The sequence below is a fragment of the Ambystoma mexicanum genome, chromosome 1p (genome assembly GCF_040938575.1).
Source record: "Ambystoma mexicanum isolate Mex_15411 chromosome 1p, UKY_AmexF1_1, whole genome shotgun sequence".
In the NCBI taxonomy this organism is placed as follows: Eukaryota; Metazoa; Chordata; class Amphibia; order Caudata; family Ambystomatidae; genus Ambystoma; species Ambystoma mexicanum.
The window spans coordinates 468,222,994-468,249,310 of NC_090921.1; positions in this window are offsets into that span (position 1 = coordinate 468,222,994).

Sequence of the window (26,317 nt, forward strand, 5' to 3'; positions counted from 1 at the left end):
ATGTGGGGTGCTGCGGGTTTTAGAAGGGCAACATGGAACACTGGGTGTATTTTCATATGGGCTGGTAATCGTAATTTCATGGCCACTGGGTTTATGACATGTGTGATGCGAAAAGGACAAATAAAACGGGGCTTGAACTTTTGTGATCCAGGTAGTTTCAGATGTCGAGTTGATAGCCATACTTTGTCTCCAACCGTGTAGATAGGGCATGCTCGTCTTTTCATATCAGCATATTTCTTGCTAGTGTCTTTTGCTGTGAGTAGGTGTTGGTGTACCTTCTTCCATGTCTGTGTTAGTAACTCTACCCGTGCTTGTACTGATGGCACGGTGTTCGAGGTGGTTTGAGGGATAGTGGGTTGGATGTGCGGATTAAATCCGTAGGTGGTATGAAAGGGCGAGAATCCTGTGGAGGTATGGTGTGAATTATTGTACGCTATCTCGGCCATCCAAAGAACTTCCATCCAAACACCCTCTGTACTATGAGTATAACACCTAAGATACTGCTCCAGGGACTGGTTCAAGCGTTCTGTCTGCCCGTCAGTTTCGGGATGGTAGCTGCTAGACATTTGTAAAGTAACACCCACCTTTTTACAAAATAGTTTCCAGAATTGCGAGGTAAACTGTGTCCCCCTATCTGACACAATGTGTTGAGGTATTCCATGTAAGCGAACTATGTGCTGCAGAAATATGTCCACCAGTTCACTCGCAGTTGGGAGTCCTTTACAAGGAAAGAAATGGGCCAATTTAGAAAAAGAGTCGACCACTACAAGTATGACTGTGTAACCCTGGTCGGGAGGCAATTCTACTATAAAGTCCATAGAGATGGTGTTCCAAGGTTGTGTAGGTGTGGGCAAAGGGCGCAAAAAACCCATTGGTTTCCGATGGTCAGTTTTACTTCGTGCGCACACTTCGCATTGCTGCACATATGTCTGTGTGTCTCTAAGAAGACCGGGCCACCAATAATGCAGTTGCAGTAATTCTTGAGTTTTGTTCGCCCCCGGATGTCCGGCCAAGGGGGAATCGTGACATCATTTCAAGGCTTGGGCTCGCAAAGCAGCTGAGGGTAGATACACGGAGGTTCCGTGATAAGGTATACCGTCCTTTAAATATTGTTCCTTTTTTGGATCCTCCCATTGAAGTAGGTCCTGAGCTGACATTGCCTCCCCGATCTGCTCGAACAATCCATTCGTTATGCTTGCTGCAATTTTTTCAGCCGCTATGATGGGTTTCGCTTGTTCTTCCGGACATATCAAGGTATGGTCTTCGGGGTACCTTGATAGCATATCTGCTTTTTTGTTTTCAAGCCCTGATCTGTAGGTGACTACGAAATCATAATCTGCAAAATACATGGCCCATCGTAGCTGGCGTGGGGTTAAAGCACGTGCAGATTTGAGGAATTGAAGGTTACGATGGTCGGTCAACACCGTGATGGTGTGTCGTGCCCCGAGTAGGTAATGACGCCACTCTGCAAATGCGGCTCGAATGGCCTGTAGTTCCCGGTCTGCTATAGTATAGTTTTGTTCTGTGGGGTTTAATTTTCTGGAGTAGTAGGCCACTGGATGCAAGTGACCCGTCAAATCTCGTTGAGATAAAATAGCCCCCAGCGCATAACTGGAAGCATCTGTTTCTACAGTAAAAGGTTGCGTGGGGTCGGGATGTAGCAAAATAGGTGCCGATGTGAATGCCTCCTTCAATTGGTTAAAACTATGATCAGCCTCTGGCCCCCAAGCAAATGACTTTCCCTTTTTCAGCAGTTTGGTAATGTCTAACACTTTTTTTGCAAAGTCCTGAATGAAGCGTTGATAAAAGTTTGCGAATCCTAAGACGGCTTGGACTTCCTTGACGCTTGTAGGGGCTGGCCAATCCAGAATTGCTTGTACTTTTCGATTGTCCATTTTCACTCCTTGTGGGGATAGAATGAATCCTAGAAACTCGACGGTATTACTGTGGAAGCAACATTTCTCGAGTTTGGCATATAAATGGTGTTCCCTTAGACGTTGTAACACCGTTCTGACGTGTTGTACATGTTCCTCCTCAGTGGCTGAATAAATGAGGATGTCGTCTATATATACCACTACGAAACAGTCGAGGAGACCGCGAAGAACTTCATCCAGAAAATGCTGGAAGGCGGCGGGTGCGTTGCAGAGGCCGAATGGCATGACCTGATATTCATATAAGACAAACTTCATTCTAAACGCGGTCTTCCATTCGTCCCCTTCACGCACCCGCACCAGATGGTACGCCCCTCTAAGATCCAACTTGGTGTAAATGGTTGCTCCCCGCACTTGATCTAACAGGACTGGGATTAGGGGCAATGGGTAACGGTTTTTTATTGTTACTCTGTTGACTGCACGATAATCAATACAAGTCCTAAGTTCTCCGGATTTCTTCGGCACGAAGAATAGTGGTGACAAAACAGGTGAGGTGGAGTGCCGTATGAACCCACTTCGCAAGTTAGTATTTATGTATTCTTCCAGGTGTTTGTTCTCCACCTCTGTTAAGGCGTAAATCCGACTACACGGTAGCGTTGCTCCTGGTTCTAAATCAATCCTGCAATCAAAGGAGCGATGTGGGGTTAGTGTCTCTGACGCAGCCTTACTAAAAACATCCGAAACTCGGCATATGCCGAGGGGAGTCCCGCCAAGTCTTCTATGCCTGACCGTTGTGTTGTACCCAATAGGCGTACAGGTCTCCCTTTATCCTTAACACAACGCCGCTCACAATGCTCAGAGGTGAATGCGACCGTTCCACGTGTCCAATCTATGGCAGGATTATGTAGGGCCAACCAAGGCAAACCTAGAATAAAACCAAACTGTGGAGCAGCGATAACATCAAAGGTGAGGATTTCACTATGGCCTTGTATATCTAATACTGCTTCCTCTGTGTGTTGGGTCACAGGTCCTGATTTCAATGGCGACCCATCCACAGCGCAAACTGGTTCCTGATTTTCCTTCCGACGTAGAGGTAGATTTAAGGTTTGCGCATAAGTGGCATCTACGAAATTGCCTGTGGCTCCCGAATCCACCATTAGAGTGATCACCTGATTCTTCAAACGGGTTTTTAAAAGTCCAGTCACAGTGACATGAGAACTGTGGATATGGGTCTCATTAGCTAAGACATGAGAAGCGGCGTCAACAAGGCTCGGGCTCGACAGATCCACCCCATTCACTGACGAGCGCTGGCGTTTCCCTGCGGTATACTTCCTTTAGGTTTAGTACCACACTCCTTAACGAAATGTCCTGGCTTCCCGCAATACATGCAGAGTTCATCCCGTCACCACTTTTCCCTTTCTTCTTTGGTAATGGGGCCTCTAATGGTACCTATTTGCATGGGTTCAGGTTCTGATGCCTTGTCGCTTTTCCCCATAGTTGGAAGCTTTTGATGATCTAACCTGGGAAGTACTCCCTGTTTGCTTTCCCATCTTTTTTTATCCAGACGTCGCTCTCCTTGTCTGTGATCCAGACGCAGTGCTAAGTCTATCATTCCAGTACAGGTATCTGGCTGGGGATCGACCTGTGCTATGAGATCCTTTAGGTCATCCCTTAAGCCTTGATAGAAGAGGGCTAACCTTTTTTCATGTGGCCATTCAGCCTCCACCACTAACCGATTAAAGGACGTCACATAGGTAATCAGCTCTTTGTTGCCCTGTCGCAGCATCAACAATTCCTTGTCTCGCACTAGAGAGGCTGCTTTGCGGTTAAAGATCTTGCCAAACTCTTCCTGAAAACCACTCCAGTCATACAGCACTGCATCGTCTTTTTGGACCAGGGGTGTTGCCCAGGCTGCCGCATCCCCCGTGAGATAGGAAATAACAAAAGCCGTCCTGGACTGATCTGAACGGAACACAGCGGCCTTGGTTAAAAAGTGCAACTGGCATTGTGTCATAAAAGTCGTGTACCTCTGTGGGTCCCCCCATAACGCTCAGGGGTAGCTAATGGCATTGGAGTTTCGGTAGTGACATTTACCTTCACGGGAGTATGGGCCCCCTCAGGCAAAGGAACCCCCTGGGCAGCCAGACCCCGAACCTGAGTGGAGAGATTAAAGTAGTCCTGGCGAGTGGCCGCTAATTCAGCCTTGAGTTCGTGCAGAGCTTGGGCTATTTCTTCCATAATGGCGGCTAAGTTCGTGCTACCTGGGCGCTTAGAATACGTGGGTTCGCGCTTCTGTCGTAGGCTCTTGATCCAGCGCAGAAGTAGCACAAACTCCTTCCTCCCCTTAGCAGTTTTGGCGTCTGGGACTTAATGCACACAGGAAACCGCAACCACCACGGGGAAAGAGGGTTAGGGTCCACGGGTTGGATAGGTGAGGGGTAGTAGGATCACCGGGTAGAGGTTAAGGGAGATGTTATGGTCGGGGTGGGGTTAGGGGAAAGACATGCTCCTGATCTCTTGATGCTTGGTTGGTCACACTAAACACCTTAGATCAATACATTCTTGCATGCACACATGAGAATCTCAACAATCATACACAGTCTTACTGCACTGCGTAGGGCGATGTTGCTTAGCTTATTAACACTGATTCATAAGCTAGGCCAAGCATTGCTTACTCCAGCAATGACTCCGTTAGTTGACACTTACTTCAGTGTCAATCGCACTGAATTACATGAGTTTGTTCTCAGCTCACCCACAGCTTAGAAACCTTTACACATTAGGAACACATGTGCAGCACAGTCTGGGTTTGTACTGGTCCAGTACCAGGCAGTTAGTGATACAAAACGTATTTCTCAAAGAAACTGTAAAAGACTTAGCTTCGGTACTTGTCTGATGTCCGGTTTTGTCTGTGGGCCCCCCCAGCGGTGCCTTGGAAACCATGAGCTGCGTCTGCCAAATGAAAAGGAATTAGTACGCGTGTTCACGTAGCTTGTTTCTACCACAGATTGGCTCGCACACAATTCTACATGCGGTTAGTAACATCATGCGCCTGATGCCCAAAAATGCCATTTAAGTCTCCTGCAGTGAACTGGTGCCTCCCGGGCCTCAATTCCCCCCGTGCCTTCATGCAGTTAGTGGTTCGGAACTGTGCTCAGAAGTCTATGTTCCATTCGAGAAATCTGATAAAGTACTTATCTTTGATGCCGCGGGGCCGCGGAGATGTAGTCAGGGCGAGGGATGGCCCCGCGTAGGAGTTGTGCCCTTTCGGAGCTCTGCGTAGGAGTTGAGCACTCTCGGAGCTCTGCAGGATGCGTCCGCCTGTGAGGAAGTGGAGCGCGAACAGAGTTTCGGGGCCTGCGCATGCGCGAACCCGTCTCGCGCATGCGCGATAGCTGGGGCGTTGTCCACACGGGTTGCAGGCCTCGCGTGCCAGTCCCTGAGTGTCCTGCTCCCGGGGCTGCTGGGAGATGTAGTCTTCGGGTCTTTGTTTGCTCCTGATGCCGTTTTGGTCCAGCAGATGCCACTCTTCCCCATCTGATATTCCTACAAGAGGGACAGAGATGGCATCTACTGGATAAATACGTCCCCACACTGGTGGCTGCCACACTAGGCCCCTGCTGGGCTCTGACACCTGGAAGCCCAGGAGCCATCCCCCATGCTTGCTCCTGGTTGAGGCCATTTACGACTGTCTTCGCAATTCGCATTTCCTGAGCTGGAGCTGGTCATTGTTCCCTTTTGCCTCAGTAGACCAGGTTCTTTCCTGCCCTGTAAGTAACACTTCTCTGTGATTTCCTGCTGGCGGGAAAGACCTTCCTTCTGTGAGAAAACCTGTTATTCATGTTCTGCAGCTTTCAAATAGGTTTCATTAAATGTTAACTCTTTTGAATTTTCCTTACCACAAAACACTGGTTGTATCAATTCACAGATAGAATTCTCATGCAAGATTTTAAATCATGGGATCAAAACAATTACAATATGGGTTACTATCAGTAACAGGCCTCTTAGATTGCAAACATTTGATTTCAGTTTATACATGTTAAAGTTTAATCAGGCAGGCCACTGACAGCTGTCATCCCAGCAGCCCTCTGCTGCACAGAGATTTTTGACAGATCCACAGACAGGCCACTTTTACTGTGAAACTCTCTTTTTGCTTTTTTCTTTTCAGGACCTAGTAGGTTAACAATGGTTTCTTAAACTAAGTAAATTGTAGCATTCTGAAGTTTCAGCAACAAAGAAAAAGGTGATTTAAAGCAAGATTTGGGGTTTCATTTAGCAAAGCACTGCTTTTTCCTTCTGCACTCCACTTTCAATTGTTTTGGAGCCAAGTGACACATTCCAGTAGTGAGAGCTCTGTTCTGTTCCACCACTGACAACATGCGTGGCAGATTGGGCAGCCATCTTTTTGTGCATTGCAACGCGCAATTTTCAGGGATTTTGGCGCGCACAAGGGTATCGTTGCCATTTTGCCATTTCTGGCACCATCATAGCAGAGTGATGCAGCATAGCAGAGCAAAAGTGGATCAAAACATCCCACAGCATAATCATGCTTTCATTTATTCTTGTGTAAGAGAGTTATTTAATTTTAGAAGTAAATGCAGCGTCTATTTACAGCATTTGTGGTAATCTTGTGATATGCAAATATCACTTTTAATTTCCTAATGTACTGTAATGTACATGAATTATGTTCACAGACCTTATTCAGCACATCTCTGGTCCACATCTGAATTCCTACGATTTCACAAGACATGCTATTATTAAAATAACATCATATGATTAGAGTCATGTTGTAAAAACAGCAATACAGAGAAGTATAATTTTCAAGGCATTTGTGTATTATGCATGTAGTGTTGCATATTACATGTCAAAATCATGTAATATGTCACATTTTTAATCTTCTGTTTTAAAAATAACACAATAGATGCAGAGTCACATAATCTCTTAACAGCAAATTCATTCAGTGTACAAGATTAGAAATAGGTTAGATATTTGCCAGATTCTCCCCCAATCTAATTTAAAAACAAAAAGGTACAAATACATGATTGATAGTGCAATATTGCTATAGATAAATAATAACTAAAGTGTTGTGCAATGTGGCAAAATTCAGTATATATACGAACTAGGCATAGTCACTTTTGCTGGGCACTTCGACACCATGAGAAGGATGACCAACAATCAGGGGAAACCTCATACTGAAATCACAGAGGAAGACTCAGGAGGGGTATCCTGTTTGGTGACTGAAACTACCAAAAGTGTACGTGAAGGAACACTACTTTTCTTAAATATGTGCAAGGAGATGCATCTGCTCCACCAAGATGGAATGCAACTGAACAAAAGAAGACAGGGGCAGATCCAAGAGACGTGGGAGCATAACAAGCAGACAAGAATAGGGTAGCCGGGTACAAAAATAGGGAGAGAGATCAGACCATATGTCATAAAACTGCTGGACATGCTATGGGAACAAGAAAGCACAAACCAAACTAGCATAGTGGAGAAGATGCAAATCATAAACCTCTACAAAATGTTAACCAGTGAGGAAACAATGCTGCTACAAAAGGGGCTCCCATTGTGCCCAGAGGCTTCCCTTGACTATGCCAAAGCAAGTATTGATCTGCTCCAATTTCCTGGAAATAGAACTTGGCAAATTCTACCATATCAAACCACAACAGTTCAAAGATCCCAATGAGACGTACAAATGAACATCACTCTCCAAAGGAGATCTACCCACACTGTTGGAGTTGGATAAGCTTGCTATTGAGCAATATACTGTTGCAAGAATTACCAATACAGCATAGACCATGCCAGGGCCATCTTAACAGTCCCCTCCACCCCTGAATCCCATCTCCCCACTCTACCCCCAAAAGCCCATGCCCCCCAGAAGTCCATACCCCCCGAAACCCATACCCCCTTCCCAATCTGCAAAACAAAGGGGTTACATACCTTGAGTCAAATTAGACATAAACTTGTCTAGGCTTTTAATGGATTATCTAGTTATTAATAAAATATAAACATTACACATCTCTGTGTAAATTGGGCCACCACACAGTAACACAAGGTTGCCAAAATGCACCCCATTGAACTAGAACACCCATTGAGAAACAGTATAACAGACTCTCTACTTAGCACACACTGCTTTTTGCTCCCTGTGTTTTCCACCGCTCCTTGTATTCCCTCACTATCATTCGGGAACACTCGCTGCGCACTGTCCACTGCTGGAGATAGCAGCCTACAAGTACCTCCTTGCTCGAAAGGAAACAGCACCAAGAGGTCGCCCAGTGGCCACACAGAGGTACATTAAGCCATAGTTAGCAGAGATGTGCTAGGATTCTAGCACATTTCGACCAGCTGTTTCAATACCCAGGATCCTTCCACGACCAATGTACTAGAGCCATGCTACTGCCGTGTACCGATTTGTGGTCTTACCTTATCAAGCTCTCCTCGTCGAGGATATGGGGAAATAACCATGGCAGGCCCAAACAAATAAATACAGGGACTAAATATTATGGAATGTGCAAATCTACAGCAAGCAACTGTTAGAGTCCATGGTTCTGTGAGATACATTCCCTTTATTGCCATTAGATGTCTTCTCTTCTGATGCACAGTAATGAGCATGTAAAGAAGCTTATGAAGAGAAACTTCCAATAACCCTGTTAATGTGCCTACTTTTCTCATCTAAAACCTGTTACATTCACATCTTAAGTTTAAGCTATTAGGTGGTGCTTGCTCCACCTTCAAGCCAAAACTATTGCCTTAGAGTACAGCTAGAGAGAAATGGCATATGACGAGGGACACAAAGATTGTAGGTGCTGTTTGGTTGTTTGCCCACCCATTGACTGTCCATGGCCATGCTAATTCCTATGGCCACTCCCGCCCAATTCCTGCTCCTCCCTGACCCAAATACCTCTTCATTGGAACTCATTGAGCTTGCATTAATCAAGCCTTATCCATCATACTTTGCACTTGTTTTGGCTTGTGTGTATTAGGCTTTTGCCAGGTACTGCTGTTAGATGACCAGATATTCACACCATTTTGCACCTGCTACCATCAATGGGCAGTGACTGGCAAGTGCCTTTCCCTTTCCTACACAAAAGCCCAAACTGTTGGCATTGTCAATGCTTGTTTCTAATATACAAAAAGCCCCCAAGTGATGTTCTGGAAGTATTGGCTTTTAGTTCATAATTCCTGTAACTACACTTTTGCATACAGGACTACAGGTGCCAGAATGCAAAGTGATTTTAGGAGCCAACGCTGGCTGAACAACTTGGACCTGACAAGGAACAATGGAGATCTCCAAATTAAACCATTTTTAGTTATGAGATCTTGTCAGATTATAGATTATGTGCCAAACAAGTAGTCGCATGTGGGTAATGGAAAAGACAACTGAACCATTCTTGTATTTGTTGTTTTTTCCCCTTTAATCAGTTGGTTAATATTAAGCAGCAAACCGGGATGTGTGCTTTTTCACTTGGGGATTGTGCAGCAAACGGGTCCCAAAAACAGTGCCAGAATGCAGACCTAGCATATCATCTGACACCCTGCGTTAGCGGAGAGGAGCGGGGCTGACACACACCTGGCTTGCGGCCGCGCCAGCATTCATGCGTAGCACACTAAGGAGGAGGCTCACACAGTATAACCGGTCTCAACTCCTTTCTTTATTAAAGTAAACTTCCTTCCCAACCCGTCCATTCCCTTTTCCCTTGGTCCCACCCTAGCCCTGCTTTTCACATAACAGCGTGGAGGGAATTTAAACCCAACTGTAACAACATGACAACCTTCCCCCTTTTTAAATACTAGGACAGGGCTAGCCGATCTCCTCAATGAGTCTTATGGGTTTGGTCTTTGCCCGCAAAGGGCGGCTCACCCTTGGCAGTCCGGGCTTTGAGAAAGGGGTTTGTCAACAGTCCAGTCACCGTCATCTTCTGTAGCTTCACCCCTACACTTCTTTGTCTCCCCAGTATCGGTCATCGGAATCTTTCCACACCCAGCAGTCCACTTGGTCAACTTGGTTCACTGTTGGGGGTTTCCCAGGGTGTCATTCCACCAGGGAATTCCTTGAAGTGAGACACATTTCTTGTTACTGTTTGTCCCTCCTCATGCACAGCTGTGACCATGGTGCCTTTCACCTTTGTAACTGTGAGAGGGCTAGGTGCGAAACGGGAGTCTCCCTTTCTTCTCTGGGTCTGAAGCACCAGCACTCTGTCACACTCCCTGAAGCTGAGCTCCTGTGCTCCTCTGCTCCTATCTGCAACAGTTTTCATTTTCTGTTTCTCTTCGACATCCCTCGCCCGGATCTCCTGATCCTCCTGGGTGATGCTGCCCACAGGGGGTCATTGCGGCACTTGTGTCTGTAGTTTGCAGCAAAATAAGAGGTCAGCCGGGCATTTGCCCGTGATGCTGTGAGGAGTGTGCCTGTAGTCACGTAGCAATTGGTTTAAGGCCTGCTCGAATGGTTTGTGAGATAACTGCATCACCTGCAGAGCTCTCTTGAGGTTGCCCATAAAGCGTTCAGCCATGCCATTGTCCTGAGGCCAGGGAGGCGTGATTATCTGGTGTTTGAAACCCATGTACTGGGCAAAATTTGCAAAGTCCAGACTGGTAAATGGTGGGCCATTGTCCAACTTGTTTGTTTGAGGGACGCCATATGCTGTGAGTATGCTGTCTAAGACTGGGATGACTGCTGTGGCTGCGATAGATGGCACTATGTGGACCTCCGGGTATCTCGAGTTTTCGTCAATCACAACCAGGGCGTAGGTCCCATCACCGAGGGGCCCAAAGAAGTCGACTGCCAATTCCTCCCATCCGCCATCGGGGGGTGGGGACATCATCAGCGGGTTTGGGGCGGAGGATTGTGCAATTCTTTAGGGTGTCTTCAACTTATTTGTCCAGTCCCGGGAACCACATTTTCTGTCTCAGTAGTTTCTTGGTTGATACCATGCCACAGTGACCTTCATGAGCCAGGCCAACCACTTGTTGGCGCAGTGACTTGGGTAGGAGAATTCTGCTGCCTTTCATGATGATCTGGTCCTCGGTGGTGGTGAGCTCTTCTTGTCCCAGCAGCATCGCCTTGACCTAACTCTGCCGCATCTCCTCCAAGTGTTGGGCTCTCTCTCTTGTGTGTTTTAACTTGCCTTGGTTGATGCATTGTGCCAGAATGCCCAGTACGGGGTCACTCGCTGATTCCTGCTGAAGGGTCTTCTATGCAATGGGGAAGGGTTTTAACTGATGGATGACGTATTGTAAGTATGCATCCGCAATAGAGTGGGATGATGGGAGAGGTAATCGGCTGGCCATTTCCTTGCCTGGTCTATGTTGGATGTTGAATATATGGGGGCCTCATCACGAGTTTGGCGGAAACCCTTAAATCCGGCGGTCGCGCTATTACCGCCAGATTTAAGGGTCGGCCAAATCAGGGCTTCGGCGGATTTCTCCCCAGCTCTGAGCTGGGGGAAAATCTGCCGAAAATTCGCGCTCATACCGCCGGCGGGAAATCCGCCGGCGGTATGAGCGTGAAAATTCCCCATTGAGCCCAATGGGGAATGGGGCATTCCCGAATAGGCTCAGTGGGGAATGGGGAATTCCATTACTGCCAAACCCGTGATCCGGCGCTAATAGCGCTGGGGGGGTTTGGCAGTAGGTCAACTCGCCATGAGGCACATAGTCTTGAAGAAGGAGGCCCCATCTTTCTATTCTCTGAGGTATTCTTACTGTGGGATTGCCGAAGATGGTGAGAAGTGCTTGGTGGTCGGTGACCACCCTGAATGCTTTACCGAAAAGAAGTAGATGGAAGTGTTCGCAGGCCCAGACGACCACAAGGCTCTCCTTTTCCACCTGTGAATATTTCTGTTCAGTGGTCGATAAACTGTGGCTTGCGTATGACACAACCTTCTTAATGTGTGGGGTTCTTGGGTCGTATGGCCAATATCGCACCCAGTCCTACTGGACTGGCGTCCATGGTCACTTCGGTATCTTTGGCTGAGCTAAAGTATGCCATGTCCGAGGCTGAGGCGATGCAGTACAGATTGATTATGATGCCTCTGTAGTGCTGGGGAACTGGCTTGACTTCCGGGTCGATGTGCAGTCTCACTTTGCAGTCACGCAGCTTGCCAAGGCCCTTGAAGAGGTTTCGATATGCAACAGTAATGGCACCTTCTGGGGCCAGATATTTGTGGCCCATTAGGTTGTACAAGATATGGACGAGACACATATCAACAGCCGTTTAACTCAAAATACATCCACTGTTGACTTCTGTGGAGCGAACATGCAGCTGCATGCAGGCTGTGTGTGATTTCTGCACAACAGACTGTGGTGAACGTACCCTTGCACGGCAGGGGAGAGTTTGAGCCGTAAGGGAAAATATTGACCTAAGAGGGCCGCAGCCTTGGTGGATGAGGGAGGCAATTGTATGCCTCTTCGCTCAGTGCATTGACGATAGACCCTGTCTCAAAGTCTGTTGTTACGTTGTGCACCTGCAGCGTCCGGATGTGGCTGTGTTCCTTTGTTGTCTCATTGCCAAGCACCCACACATATCCTTTCCTCATATGTCCGTCGTGCGAGGATGAGAAATCACTGCTTGATGGCTACCATATCTCGACGTAGTGGATGCTTCTTTGGGGTCTTTAGGCAATTCTAATGTCAGGGGACCGGAGCAATCTCCTGGATGGTTGACAGCTACTTTCGTCGTCTGCGGGGCGATATCTTGTGCATTGGCGGCTTGATCATCTGTCTTCAGGTCTGTAGTTGGCATTGTGTCTGCTGCTCCTCTTGGAAGTAGCCGGGGTGGCAGGTGCCGGGGCATTTCTGCAGACTGCCCTGAAGTGGTTGTCACCCCAGCATGTTGGGCACTTCTGGCTGATAGCCGGGCACGTGCCCTCATGTGGAAATTCGTAGCCATACCGATAGCATGACTTTGCTGACTGGCTGGGTTTGTCCGGTGTGGTTGGCGTTAGCTTCTTGATGACCTTCTGATCTCTAGTGTCTGATGAGATCGTCACTCGTCACAGTCCCACCTGTTTCTGCGTAACTGCTGAGTCAGTGTGAGCCATTTCCAAGATTTCACCAAGGGCCCTCTGATTCTGCAGTAGTTTTCTTTTTAATTCTGCGGACTTGCACCCTACAAGCCGTAGTGCTTCATCATTGGAGTATCAATGAAAAGCACAGTGTTTCATGCGGATGCGGAGCCGCATGATGCAATTGTCCATAGATTTCCCTTTTTCCTGCATCGTTGTATGAAATATATGTCTCTCATAGTCTACATTCGTGTGTGGCGCAAAGTAGGTGTCTAACGCCTCTCGAATTTCTTGGTATGTCGCCTTTTCCTCATCAACCAGCTTGTAGAGTATGGCTGTCACGGCAGCCCGCACTGCTAGGGTAAGTATGTTCTTCTTCCTTTCTTCATCCATGGGGCCCATTGCCCCCATGTAGCCCCTGAAATCCTTCATCCCTTGGACCCACCTAGGCCCCTGATTACCAGTGTCCCTAAGGTCAAACGCCTGGGCAACTGCCACGGTTTGGTGTCACTTTGTGCCTGTGGAAATGTTTCTGGCAGTCTTGCTGGCACAGTTGCTGGAATGTCTTCCTCCGACTTACTGGCTGGAGGTGCATGTTTCAACTGGTGGTAGGGTGCCTATTGCTTCTCTGTTGCCCCTTATGAAGAATGGGTCCTTACTGGGCCATTCATGCCCCTCGTGATATGGTGCTTTGCCACCATGGAGCGCTATTCCCGGCAGCTGCGCCGGACTCCCTCTCCTTTTCGGCATGTGTACAGTAGGGCCTTAAAGGGCATGAGACTGCTGACTCACCACTACGGCCTGGGCTGTTAGCTGCAGGACGTGGGCTCTTGAATCTCTGAGCCTGTTGTGCATGTATTCATTTCTGCACCCTCAGGTTCGCTGGTGGAGCAGAGACGGGCCGCATCTCCCGCTCCCTTCCAGAGTGAAAGTGCTATCGCCTGGGAGACCACGCCGGGTCCGTTGATCCTCATCGTCAGTGTTAGCGTGGAGGAGCGGGGCTGTCACACATGCGGCTTGCGGCCGTGCCAGCATTCATGCGTAGCACACTAATGAGGAGGCCCACACGGTATAACCGGTCTCATCTCTTTTCTTTATTAAACTAAACTTCCTTCCCAACTCCTGTCACTTCCCTTTCCCTTAGTCCCGCCCCCACCCTAACACTGTCTTCAACATAACGATGTGGAGGGAACTGAAACCCAACTGTAACAACATGACACCCTGATCTTCCCATTTGGCTGAAGTGCACTTAGTTACCGAACAAGCATACACTGAGTAACCCCACTACCCAACCCCCAAACACAGCATGGAGGCTGTCACGGCATGCCCAGAAACAAGTAATCTCTGCACATGAATCGTTTCTCACATAGATTGCATTACCAGCAAGGGCCCGCTTGGTTGAGAGGCAACATTGCAACCAGTACTACTATGCGCTGACCTCGCACAAACAAGGGCTAGTACCCAGTTTTCTCATTTCAAGTTTAACTGTTTTTTAGCATCATAGATCATTACAGAAGAATAACATGGTTAGAGACTTAACTGCATATTAACCTCTCACCCACGTTGGTTCACCATCAAGCACCATATGACAGATATGGTGAAATGAACCAGGCATGGATTGGAGCCTTCAGTCAGGTCAAGAATGTCACAGCAGAGCCAGCACCACTTATTTCCCCCCCAATCTTTCCTCTCTAGAGAACCCTGCATTCTCCACTTTAATTTACTAGCCAAGTGGAGCAGGCAACGTGTGCGATTAGCTCAAATATAAATCCCCCCAAAAATCATGACTATACACACAATCTATTTTTCCCCAAAGCTGCACAAGTCGCGCAAAAACATTCCAGAAAGACCAATAGTGGCCTTTAATGCTGCCCTACTTCAAACCTCTTCTAAGATCTTCATCCATTTGTGTCTCCCATTTGTGACTGGGCTAGCATCCTACCCCCAGCATACCAATGACATGCTTAACCAATCGATGAACAACCCTGATAGGAAGCATACATGCTTGCAACTATGGATAAGGCCTTGCTTTACACAAGCTTTGGTCACAATGTAGGGATCAAAGGATGTTTATATGTTTTTCAAACTGAATCTTTGGCCTATCTTGAATAATCTAGATGGTTATCAAAATGTTTTCTTTATACCTGAATAATAATTATTCCTCCTTTAAAAGTATTTACGACAAACAAAGCAGAGATACCACATTGGGCCATTGTTTGCCCAGCTCTACGCCAACTTTAGTATGGGCTGGTGAGAGAAAGAGCATGCATGGGCTGCAGAAAAATCTGAACTTGGTGGAAACGATAGGTTTATGTTTATATGGAGCAGTTGGAAGTGCTACAAACATGTGAAGAATGTTTTAGAATGTATTGACAGGAGCAAACTGCTTCAAGAATTGAAGGATATCACAGGCACTGATTAATGTAAAAGATAGATTAGCCTTGCCTTTGGAGGGTCCATTTGAAAACACATGACTATGTCTTGCTTATAATGTCTCATTCTCAATGCAACAATATTTGGATGCAGTGTTTCCACCTAGGAGAAGAATCCTATACTCAAAATCTAGATCAAATATCTTCCCTGAGGCCTAATTTACGAGTAGATGGTCAAAGCATGATCACTCCAGATTCTGTCCTTTAAGTCCCACGATAGTTGAGAGACTTCTTATTTTGCAGTACTGCCCCCAATAAACAAAGATAAGAAGGGAATTGCTGATACTAAATTTTATTAAATATAATGCAAGATCTGCAATTGATGCCTGTTCTATGTTTTTAATGCTATATCTTAGTAGATGTTTTGTATGTTGTATTTATTTGTCACTTTTTAATTTTGTGAAATTACATTTTCGAAATGAAGTTTATTGATTAATTGTCCTCTTCTATATGTAAATCAACATTGCACTCTGAAGTCATCATTGAAGTTTCTGACTATCACCAACACCTGTGATTGGAGAAGGAACATTTGATAAACATGATCTGCTTAATTTAAACTGGGGCCTGTCAAATCATACGATCTGTTTCATATTTTAACTTATGGAATTAACTGTTTGTATTATTTTATCATTTATATTTTAAAGATGCTATATTATTACTTATGTATTTGCTCTGTTACTGTTTGTGCTCTTATACGCAACTAGACGAAATAAAGATCAATTGATTCATATATGGTTAAGGTTTATTGAAGATTATGTGAAATGAGAGTGGAAGATTGCCTTACATTTGTGGCAATCCTAAATAAAAACACATGCAACCTCAAATTCATGAAGAATCACACATTGAAAAGTATCAGCTATCTAGATTCAAGATTTATATTGACAAAGGTGAAGTCAAAAGCAGTCTCTATCATAAACCACCCAAACGTAATATTCTTTTACAGGAAAGCAGCAGTCATACCCATAATATCATTGGAAACATCCCATACAGAGAGTTCCTATGCACTACGTACACTTGAACCACTGATACTAACCAAGAAAACAATGCTAAATAGGTCACTAAAAGATTCCAGAAAAGAGGCTATAAACAAAGGATTCCAGAAAAGAGGCTATAAACAGAGGAATATTGAAGCAAAATGTCTGTGTTGGTGAAATCTAATACCGAGATCGATTTTGGGTTGAGGTTCTTCTGAAAATCTTTAATTCGGAGCGCTGAAGAAGACAAACAATGAAGAGCCCAGAGACGCACAGACCCCCATACAATTTCAAATCATGCCCCCACCATCTGAAACAGTCAATCATTCTACCATTTGTGTTCCATTGGTTTGAATACCATTGGTTTTTTCATTAACAAAATAGAATGAATACAGGGCAATATTAGGGAAATTAAACCATGAGACCCACATATGGTCTCAGAAGTACAGATGGAAGCTAGTCCTGAAACCCCACCCCAGGATGTGACAACTGAGATGAATGATACATTATTTATGTTTGCTGAAGTTTCAAAGGAAAGGATCTGTTCCCTGCTCTCTGCGCTCAAGGCAACTAATGATGCCCTCTTTGTTATCCCTTCCTCAGTAGCTAAACGAATAGCCTCAGATATTACACCATTTATCACTAAATTCATTAACAAATCCCTTTCTTCAGGGGTGGTACCAACGATTTTAAAGAAATCTGTGGTTACGCCGCTATTAAAAAAGAACAATCTGGACCCCAAAAATGTTCAGAACTACAGACCAGTAGCAGGGCTGTCATGGGCAGCCAACATTTTAGAGAAAATTGTGACAACCCAATTACAAGAACATGTGGAACAGGAAAACTTGCTGGACCCCCTGCAATCGGGTTTTCGACCAGGTGTGGGGACAGAGACAGCACTGTTAACAGTTTGGGACGACCTACTGGAGACGGCAAACCAGGGGGACATGTCTCTGCTGGTCATGCTGGATCTGTCCACAGCATTTGATACGGTAAACCGTGGGATTTTACTCAAACGATTGAGAGAAGTAGGATTGGTTGGGGAGACGGCCCTGCGGTGGTTCGCATCGTTTCTCTCTAATAGAGAACAAAGAGTCCGTCTCTGAGATTTCCCATCGGACTCAGCACTACTAAATTGTGGGGTCCCGCAGAGATCCTCTCTCTCACCTCTTCTCTTCAATTTATACTTTAAATTACTTATGAACATCCTTAGGAAGCATGGTATACCTTTCCACTTGTACGCAGACGACACCCAGGTATTTATGAGGACACGGAACCTCAAGGAGTCATATGAAAAAGTGAAACAATGCCTGCAGGAATTTCAGACCTGGATGTGTGCCAATCACCTAGTGCTGAATGCTAGTAAGACTGAGGTGGCCACATTTGCATCTAAACACCGCTTATACAGAGAGCAATTATACCCCCCATGCTTCCTGGGGACACAGCTTGCGTTCTCTAAGAAAATCAAGAACCTAGGCTGTATCTGGGAAGATAACATGGGATGTGGAGTTCAGGTCAGTGCAAAGGTACAGGCAGCTTTCCACTCACTTCGACTGCTGAAACATATATTACCCTTCATTGCAATGGAGGGTAGAGCAGTGGTCATTGGTACCCTGGTCAATTCTACACTGGATTATGGAAATGCATTACTATCAGGCATACCGATTTACCAGCTACACAGACTACAGGTCGCTCAAAACGCAGCAGTAAGGCTGGTATATAGGGTTAAAAAATCAGATCCAATTTCAGCGCTAAGGAGAGCCCTACACTGGCTGCCTATAAAGCAAAGGTATACAGTTCTTTTGCCGCTGGATTTTTCGTCGCGGGACAAAATCGTTTTTTTTTTGGGGGGGGTTAAAAATTAAATAAATATTTGTGGGTGAAAGGGAATAATTTTAAAAAATTAACTAACCCCCCCCAAAAAAAAAACGATGAGCTTTTTTCGATTAAAAAACGGCGATGAAAAGTCCCGCGACGAAAAATCCTGCGGCAAAATAACATAGAACCGATTTTTAAATGCGTAAATAATATTGGCCCAGGATATCTATCGGACAAAATTAGGAAGTACACCCCCACTTGATAACTACACTCAGCGGATAATAACCTGCTCCAGATTCCACACACTAGGTTTGTGAGTAAAGGGGATCGTCGATTTGGATTATACGGTCCAAGAGCTTGGAATAATTTACCGAGAGAAATCCGCAGAATTAAATGCGGTAAAGGACCTATTTGTTCTGCTAGACCTAAAATTGAACTCGATCTGAACTAGCTGCTGTATTAAGACTACACCTGCGCCCAGATACGGTTGAATTCGTCAGGTGCACGTTTACAAATGAAAAAAATCAAAATCATCAAATCAATACAGGAGGGTGGAATATTATCAGGATGTAATATGGAGAGTTAGTCTTCTTTAATTAACACGATAACTGTTACTCTGACATCAGACCGTGCCAAGCACCTTAAGGTCAGAAGCCTACTCAATGAAAGATAACCAATCAGCTGCGAGCAATGAATGCAATTAAAAGTTGAAAACTCTGTTAGCAATAGTAGCATGACGGTAACTTATGAGTGTACTTTCAATACAGTTTCACAGTGAAAGTGTTCTTCTGAAATAATAGCAAATTCAAATGGGTAAGTGCTTCTTTTTCTTCTCAAGGACACATCAGCCAAGATGGTGTACATTTCCTGTGCCTCCCCTCTCCTGCACGATCGGGCTGCTGCCCGTGGAGCCTCTCCACCTGTGCAATCTTCCCACACTTAGCCCTCCCATGCACCCGTACCAGCTGCCTGCTTGACAGGGCCACTGCTGCCATTCCAATGCGCCCAGCAACATGACCACTCATGTGATTCATCCACTAGATCTTCCAGAGGCTCGGACTGCCGGGCAGGACTCTGGCTCCCCTCCCCTGCATGGGCGGCTGTTGCCCGAGGAGCCTCTCCACCCGTCCGGTCTTCTCACAATTGGCCCTCCCCCTGCACCCATAACTATGTTCCAGACTCCTTCCTGAGCAGGCCGTCTCTGCTGTTCCATGGCAGACAAACATGTGATCACTCATGTGGCCCATCCCCTCATCCACCTTAAATGCAACAACTCCTAAGGCATCCATGCCCTGGGCATCACCTTAAAGGGTGACACATTTAAGGGTCAAACCCATCCCTGTTTACCCCTGTTTGAGCCCTGTGTGCTAATCGCCATCCGGACCCACTTCTTTTTAGTACCTCTTCGGTTGTCTATCTGACATACTCTCTCTCTAGTCTACATGTATGCTCTACTCAATCTCACTTCTATTCTGTGTATTGCTTTATACACCATGCCCCTCCCCATCTCCACCCATTTTCTTTCCACTCTTCTCTTTCCTCTTCATCCTGCTATTGCACCCCCTCACATCTTATCTACCCTCCTATCACTTCTTTCCTGTCTCCTATCATTTCTATGGGTCTCTAGAATGCCTGCTGCATATGTAATAAATCCCACTGTATTCTCGACTTATTTTTGTCTTAATCTCAAGTTTTTATGTTTAACTGAAACTTGGCTTACACCCCATAGCTCCTCTATTCCTGCCTCGCTCTCCTCCTCTCAGACTAAGTTCTCTCACGCCCCTTTATTAGCTGGCCGAGATAGTGGCACTGGCATACTCTTTCACTCTTCTTGGTTTACTTCCCATACTAGCATAAATCTTCTTGTCTTCCCCTCCTTTGAACATCATAACTCAGCTTTTTCTAAACCTTATTCAAATACTTTTCTTTACTGTTTATTGCCCCCCCTGACCCTATCTCTTTTTTCTGTGATGATCTAAACTCTTCTTCCTTCTTTCTCAACCTTTTTCTTGTTGGGTGACTTTAATATTCACCTTACCCCTAGTCACACGTCTTTACTCCTCCTTGCCCTTCTTAGTTCTTATTCTCTTAACCCGTCTGTCCACCAACCCTTTTCACATCTTCAGTGTTTCTCTAGAGTTAATATTCTCTTCACTTCCTCTTGACTCTCCCATCCTATGTATTTCTCTGATCATTTACTGCTTTATTTCTCTTTCGTCTTACAACCTAATCCGACTTCTCCTCCTTTTTCCACTCCATTTTCCTGAAGAAATTAACGCTCCTTTTCCTCTGCCTATTTTCTCCCCTCTCTTCCCTCAGGTCTTCGGTCTAACACATGGTGTTCTACTCTTTCCCCTGGTCAGGCCTCTAGTTATCTACAGAATTCTCTTTCAGTCACACAGGATTCCTCACACCCCCTTCCTTCCTTCTTGGAAACCACCTCAACCCTGGATGTCCCTTGACCTCTACTCTAACCGTTCTTCCTTGCACCAAGATGAATGCCACTGGAAGACAGCCCATGAACCCTCTAATCTTGCTGCCCTATCAGCATTGCACACTTCCTATGACTCCTCTCTGATTTCTGACCAAAAAAGTATTTCTCTTCTCTCGCTTCCTCCCTTTCTCATCATACTCATCATGCTTTCCAAATCTTAAACTGCATGCTTTCTCCCCTCTTCCTAATCCTTTTATTTCCTTTAGCCTCTTGTCCTCTGATTTCACTGACTTGGTCACTTCTAAAGTCCCTTGCTTATGCTCATCATTCCCCTCTATCCCTCACACACCTACCCTTCCTTCAGCCCCTTCCTCTGCATCCCTTCCATCCCCATCACTTTCTACATTTTCTCTTCTCTCTGACTGAGATACTGCCTCCAACCTTGGGCGCAATTCCCCCACGGCTTCTTCCCTTTTCCTACTTACCTCTCTTCTTATTCCCTCAGTCTATCTCTCTTTGATTCCCTACTTAACTCTGCTCATGAATCTCTCTCTGTCAACCTCAACCTTCCCTACATCTTTTAAACATGTGACTGGTATTTCAATTATCAAAAAAAGTCTCTTGATCCTTCACTACTCTCAAACTTCTGAACGATTTCCCTGCTTTTCCTCTCAAAACTCTTAGAGAGAGCTTCCTACTCCCAAATCTCTTCATAGCTCAACCTGCACTCTCTATTGCCTTTAACCCAATCTGGCTTCCGTCCTAGCCACTCCACAGAAATTGCTCTCATTTATATCAACAACTCCCTTCTTTCCTCCCGGCACAACAAATCTTCCCCTATATTAATTCTCCTGGATCTTTCTGCAGCATTTGACACTGCCGACCACCCCACTCTGCTCTCTGCCCTCACTACTTTGGGATGTTCTGACTCTTTCGTTCATTGGTTTCACACATATCTTTCTGACTGCTCCTATTCTGTTTCCTGGGCAAGTCAAACGTCCACTCCTTCTTCTCTTCTCAATGCTGTGCCACAAGGTCCTGTACTCGGTCCACTGCTTTTTTCCATTTATACTGTTCCACTTTTCTCTCTCATTGAGTCCTTCCATCTATCATCTCATTTCTATGCTGATGACACCCAGATATTCGTGTACCTTCATGACCTTCTCCAACTCCCTTTATTCCTCCATCTCTGATTGCCTTTCTGCCATAGAATTCTGGATGTTGTCTATCTTCCTATACCTTAATCCCTCCAAAGCAAAAACGTATTTTACTTTCCACCGTCCGCCTCTTGCCCTTCCCGCCCTCCCACTGGTCTTTACTTTCCTGCTTTCTTGCTCTGCTTACCCTCTTCTGTATGTAACCTTGGTGTACTCCTTGACTCCTGACTCTCTTTCTCCACTTACATCTCTTTCCTTGCCACTAAACGTATGATCACCTCTACCTATTTGTCTTCTTTTCTCACTATCCCACACTCATCCATTCCCTCATTCCTTCAGAGCATCAATCTTCTTCCATATGACTCTCACCTTCATTTTTAGTTTATTTGTTCTGTCTTTTAGTGCAACCATGGGCTAGCCCCTCCCTACCTTGCTGCCCTCATCTCATGCTATTCCCCTTCTTTTTCTCTTCAGTCACAACATCTCTACCACTTAGATTCCCCTAAATCCCCCTGTCCCTCCTCATGTTTCCGTTATCTCTCTCTTCTCACCCCTCAGCTATGGAACCCTTTGCCCCTTCACATTCGCTCTTCTCCATTTTTTCACATCTTCCGCTCTCATCTAAGATCCCACCTTCTTTCCTCTATCCCATCACTCTAAGAATCTCCTGAATAGTTTGGTGTATTTTCAAGCTTTGCATATTGTCTGTTCCCTATTTTGTAAATAAAATATGAACAAAATACATTTTCAGACTAACCTAGGCCTAGTCTTTCAAATGAATAACATTTCCCATAATAATATTATGTCAACTCACAAATACATTGCCATCTACATTCTCATTTGCATTTGACCTCCACATCTGTAAGCAAAAAAAGTGAACAGGTGAAGAGACTTGCATCCGGGGAAAATAAATCAGCAAGGAGTACTCAAAAGGCTCAGAAATCTGAACGCTAACTTGCAACAAGGAATTGGATACATTGAGAGGCATTCTAAATAAACAGTAGGGTGTAATCACAAAAGATACAAACTTAAAGAAGCTCCTTGGCATGAACATTGCTATAACATACAGAAACTTCCCTTCACTTAAAGGCGTCCTTGTTCCAAGCTAATTCTAATAGAAGAAAACTAAATACCTGAAATGGCTAATAAAAGAAATCTAGAAAGGACATTCTACAAATGCAATAAATGCAAACAATGTACCAAATGTCTACAACCCACTATGGAAAGAAAATAACCATGCCAAATAAGATGACCTTCAATTATGTATTTGTAGTGTGATGCATAAAATGGAGATGTCCAAATGTCTCTGTGGGAAGCACGGTAGTCTCAAAACGAGGATCCTTTGGCACATTAGAGCAATTGATGATCTTGATTTCTTTCTTTGTGGAAAGCTACAAATCTGATCTGATAATTTTCATCTTCATTGCTGCCAACAAAACTGACACACCATTCATATGTGACAAGTGAAAAAGGTCTACGTCAGCTTAAAAGCAGAACTAGTATACATTTGGGAACAATACAACCAACTGGCCACAACACTGATAAAGATCTTCATGACATTTTGAGTGATTGAGAACTTTCACAGAATGGAGAAATAACTGATATGTCTCAGTGTGGTGTCTCAGATCCTGAACACACTGTGTATTATTTCCCATGGCAATCCCCTCTTTTCCCATGACAGAAGTAACTCTAATTGGCAGCTTGATTTGCTTGTATCCACCTCCAACCAACCACCTTTAATACACCTGAGCGGCCTAAGGTACACTTACATATCCTTATCCTTTCTCATTTGTGAAAATGTTCATTGACACACACACACACACACACACACACACAAACAACATTAATAGGAGCAGAAAGGCTACTTGTCTAATTAGAATTTGCGCAGCTGCTCTTTTTCTTGTTTCTTCTTTTCCTTCTTTCGCCACCTCTCTTCTACTTCTGATTTTGCCTTTATTCTACTTAGTAATATATTTAACCCTCTCCTTCCCACTTACCTTCCCTTAACTTCCTTACCTTGTGCATGTATATCATTCACATTTTACATTGCCCACAACGCTCATACAGATCACAGTGATGCAGCAAGGATGCATGTTGCGTGGTAACTTGTCTACCCCACAACCTTTTCTCCAGTTAATTCCATCTTTTTGAGACTCCCGCAATCATGATTTGCACATGTCTGGTGCATAGGAACTCTCTGTATAGAATGCTTTAATGAGGGGTACATGATCGGCGAGTTATCTGGGACCCTTTCCCACTTGGACACTGCTAATCTGCCTCCAAGCTTCTTCCTTTCTATTCTCACAATAAAAAGCTGCCTAACATCTTTGCCCACTTAGGCATTCTATTACTTACTGCTTACTACTCTGGTTACATGTTATACATGTTTCTTCCCTACTTGCCCCCCTCTTATTCTTACCCTCTATTTTCTTCTTACCTCTTTTCTTGATGGGGCCAATGTATGCCCTTCAATTTTTCATAATGTTACCCTTAAAAGCTATTTGCAAATGGCCTACAATGTTACCTTTAGCGCTTTGTTACTTGCTTGAATGCAAGCAAGCCACTCCAGGGGCTAGCTCATTGACCCTTGAGGGTGCTTAGGGTTCCCTTACTACTTTCTTCCTTCTTTAACTCTCTTGCTTCTGCCACTCCGAACCCTGCTTCCCCCCTTTCGATTTCCAGCTTGATCTATTGATGTCCGTACACTTTGCTACTTGTACGGTTGTATCAGATGTTGCTCCTATGTACATTTCAGTTACTACATGGGCACTCACATAACTCATCCTGTGTTGTTTAACCTTGGCATCACCTCTTTCTGGTGTTTTAAGAGTTTCTTGCAACACAAACCCATGCACACAGAACAGGTAAAGCTGCAAAATAGCAACGCTCTGGGGTTTGGGTTAGCACAATGTCCATTCATGCAATCCCTTGTCATTGAGAGGATCATATGTCTCTCTCTGCTGGGGCAGATGAAACCTGAAAGAGCAGATCTCATCAATATCCAATCCTCTGCTACAATGTTGCAGACATTTTATGAACTATTTAAAAGATACATCGCAACTTTAGGACACGCTTTGGACCACTGGAGTATGTTTAACCTGTTACTAGACCCTTTAAAACTCTTTTGAACCTATAATGAATAATATAACACATCACTATCCATCATGGCAGGCTGGTCCTGAGTGTTTGACTCTACCTTCCTGTTACATGGATATTTCTATGTGCTCCTTCACAAAGTAGAAAACTAAACAAAGTCTCACAGCGAAGCATATCATTTGGTGGCATCCACTGCCACCCGTTGTCAGCTCAATAAAGGATTTGGAAAGACTTAGCATGTATCTATGGTTACTTTCCACTTTCATGTGTGTATTTGTGGTTGTGTGTGCCTGTCCAATAGGCTCCTCTTTGTTCCTCATTAACCCAGCTTTTCTAATGTATATGCCCATGTGGAAGAGCTCTTTCTCCTCTAGATTGAACAAGAGGGGCAAGACATCTGCATGTGAGCTCACCAGTCTCTCAAGGGCAATGACCATTTAAGGCAAAAGTTTAAATCTTAAACCAATTTCAAAAGCACAGAAAATCTGTTGGGGTACTCTTCATAACTTTCTCATAAGCACATATAATGTCCTGTTTGGCAAGTTTTCCAAGGATTCCAAGTTTCTGCATTGTGTCCAGTGGCACTTGTTGAAAACAAAGGCAAATGACAACGAAACCTATCAGGACTATAAAGAATTAGATAGAGGCATGATGGACACTCTCTAAATGTGGCAAATGTGCTTTAGTTCAAGATTCTAGTTTAAGTCAGAGTGAAGTATATTCCATTGAATATATTTTCAACAAAGTTTCTGTGACTTCAAAAATGTCAGTTGACATATATCACCAATTCTACAACCCTAGCCCACAGACATTCTTACTAGTGTATGCAACCATGGACTCACTGCTTCATGGGGGCCATCTACTACAGAGGTTTTCAATTCAATACATTCTTATGGCGTAGATTTGATTTGATTTGAGTTATTTGTATTATGCAGAACCAGACAGATTTAACTGCATCTGGGCGCAAATGATTCAGATAAACTCCAATTTACAGATCAAGAACCAACAATCCAGCCACATAAAATCTTATATTATTTAAGAAGATGGGTCTTGAGGGGTTTACGAAATTGTTAAAGTGTTTAGGTGTTCCTAAGCTCCCAAGACCGGCTGTTCCATAGTCTGGAGCCATACACTACAAAACGTATATCACCCCTGGTGACAAAGCTGGAAGACGGAACCTCTAGTGGCAATTTATCAGCAGAGTGCAGTGATCCGGTTGGCTTGTATCACGTAAAAAAAGATGTAACCTTGAGTATGCACCATATAATTTACTGTGGTTCTTTAAGAAGACACAATAGAGTAATCATCAAATACCTGTAATCTTTGTCAAAATAATTGCCATTAAGCCTAGTCTTTGATGCATTACACCTTGAGGACTCCTGTGTGCATGATTGGCCAGCTATGGACACTAGATTGTTGTATGTGGGTTCACGTGAATGCCTAGTACTCCACGCTGATTACTAGAATGCAACCATTCTAATGATCACTTTGATCTGTAATCAACTCTCATTCACACATCGATCACTGTCCTA